The following is a 2,570-nucleotide window of genomic DNA, read 5'->3' on the forward strand; positions in this document are numbered from 1 at the left end:
GTAGCACTCTGGGTGCAAAATACTTCTCTTATTATAGCTTCGGTGTTTTGTAGAGCTTCTGATAATGTTCCTATTTGTTCTGAAAAGTCGTAGTGGTCTGGTGAATAGTTTCTGATATTTCTGCTTTTGATATAGTCACCAGTCAAGATCTGCTTGTGCCACTAAGAAAATGTCATAAGCTGCGGATAAAGTGAGAAGGGGATTGTCGTAAGAAAGGTGGCAAGTGCGACTATAGGGTTCTATATTGCACGTTCTAGGATGGCACCTTTCAGCTGAGAATACGTAGTTATAAGCAGATTGTCGAGCACATCCGTCATGAGGTCTGAGGGGAGACATTGAACAAATTTGTTGTGTTCCTCTGGGAATGATATATTTCTCGACTGGGACGCCATTACGACCTGTATAAATCAGGCTTTGATGTCGTTCATGTTGCATTCTTAAAGAGGTAGGAGGATCTGGAGTGCTGTAATAGTGTTGTGTGCGGTGGGAGGTGTCATGGTGTATGGGAGAGAATGTGTGAAAAGAGAGGGAGGGCAGGAGGGAATGAGGTGAGGTTACTCTGTGCAGAGAAGAGGTTTCTATGTTCGCACTCCGGCGTCAGTTCAGAGAACAGGCAACAAGCGTCCTCGGCCGGCTATGGACCCGGAGGGCGAGTCTGTAGCCCTGAGTCGTTTCCCCCAATTTTGGGTTCTCCCTAAGCCTGAGGGATTCGACAACACTTATCAGATGGTACAGGCTCTGGAAACCCAGAGACAGTGCCATCTGACGATTAGAATTGCCAGAGACAATAGCATGATTATTGTACCATAGGACCAAGCCACCCTCACCTTCCTCCAGGAGACTGACAAGCTCCTGGATGGGCGGAAGGTGAGCCTGGCGGCCCTGACTTCTGAAGAGAGGAAGTCCAAGATGGTGTTTCTTGGCTTCCCTCTCATGTATGATCTTGAGGTCATCACCGCTCATCCCAAGGTGGCGGGAGCTTCTCGACTTTCTAAATGGAAGCACACAACCAGGCAAGTCCTGGTCACTTTGAAGGGAGCCCCAGTTGCATCCTTGGGCCTTGGTAATTGTGGCTCCTACAGCCTCAGGACATATGTCCCAGACCAGCTTCGCTGCTTCACATGCCAGAAGTACGGACACTACCAGGCCACTTGCTCTGCAAAGCCAAAGTGTGGTGTCTGTAGTCAGGCACACAGCACATAGGTGTGCCTCAAAGCACACAAAGATGGCAAGCAGAACACCACTGCCAAGTGTCCCAACTGCCACAAAATGCACCACTCCTGGAGCCTCGGATGTTCCGTAAGGAAAGAAGAGGCTCTTCGGCGGTAAGAGGTCGTTGCAAAACGACCAGACTTTGTTCCAGCCCCTCCAGGCACTTATGTCTGGGGGCAGAACAGCATTGGGAAGAACCAGTGAGATGGAGAAGGCAGTCAAGGTCGCCATGATGCCAATTACCCAGACTGTCGCCCTGAAGCAAAGGAATATAAGGCCTAAGGCCACTACACCCACTTCAACTCAGGGCGAGATTCCTCTTGTCTCCCCACCCAACCTGTGGCCAACACTACACTGGCAGAGCCTGCTCCTAAACCCCAAAGGGTGAGGAACCCACAACCATCCAGAGTGAAGGTCTAGGCGACCTAGGGTTCTCCACCTCCTGGGAGACCCAGCCCTTCCGATGGCTCGACCTGTCCTGACGACAGCGATGAGTCCAGTGAGGAAATCACGATCAGTATGGAACTCACCAAGGAGTTGTCAGACTCTGAAATGTCTGTTACCCACACAGGGACGTCGGACACTGAGACCGATTATATCGACGTCGGTGACGACACAAACTTAATGGACTCGGCCCTCTCTCGATGGGTGGTACACCACTGGTACCTTGCATTCAAGGCCCGTTCGCAGGGTGCCCTCATATGGCGTCGATCATTTAATTGATTTAGGCCTATGCGTTCGAGAGCCCCGGCATTGTAACTTGCAAGGCTGGAATGCCCCCGGCATGAATGGGTTAAATTAGCACAATGGCTCCTAATCTAAGCATACTACAGTGGAATATCAACAGCTCTTTCCAAAGGAACGCCCTTCTCCACGCGATCGTGCGATTTCGGAACATTCACGTTGTCATGCTCCAGGAGACTCTATCTGGGGACTCTGTTCGCTTCTCGGGATATCATCCATTTTTGTTGCCCTGTACTGAAGGTACCAGAGGTTTGATTACCCTCGTGAAGTCGACTATCCCCTGCTCCTTGATTGCCGATCCTGTGCAGTGTGGTGTCAAACTCCTTGCCATTGAGATCCATTTGGCCGGGGGTCCCCTCAAGCTGTACAATCTGTATAGCAGGCCAAAATGTAGGAGCTTGGATATTAGTGAAGTCTGTGCTACTGCAGCACACCAGCCAATTCTCATAGGGGGAGACTTCAATGCCTACCACCCCATCCTGGCTCCCATGCAGAGCCATGATGCGGCAGGCTGCCACATAGCCGCAGTGCTTGAGTCATGCCCCAAGATTGCTCTTCTCATAGCCAGGAGCCTACGCACGTTTGTGGAGGGGTCCTTGACCTTACCGGCCCTG

General features: G+C 51.1%; 1 pseudogene; it reads left to right on the forward strand.

Moving 5' to 3' along the window:
- Nucleotides 1-726: 726 nt before the first annotated feature.
- LOC147472286 (uncharacterized) lies at nucleotides 727-1,586 on the forward strand (annotated as a pseudogene).
- The last annotated feature ends 984 nt before the right edge of the window (nucleotides 1,587-2,570 follow it).

The sequence above is a fragment of the Penaeus japonicus genome, unplaced genomic scaffold (assembly GCF_977035675.1).
Source record: "Penaeus japonicus unplaced genomic scaffold, GWHDUDI00000001_assembly GWHDUDI00000002, whole genome shotgun sequence".
In the NCBI taxonomy this organism is placed as follows: Eukaryota; Metazoa; Arthropoda; class Malacostraca; order Decapoda; family Penaeidae; genus Penaeus; species Penaeus japonicus.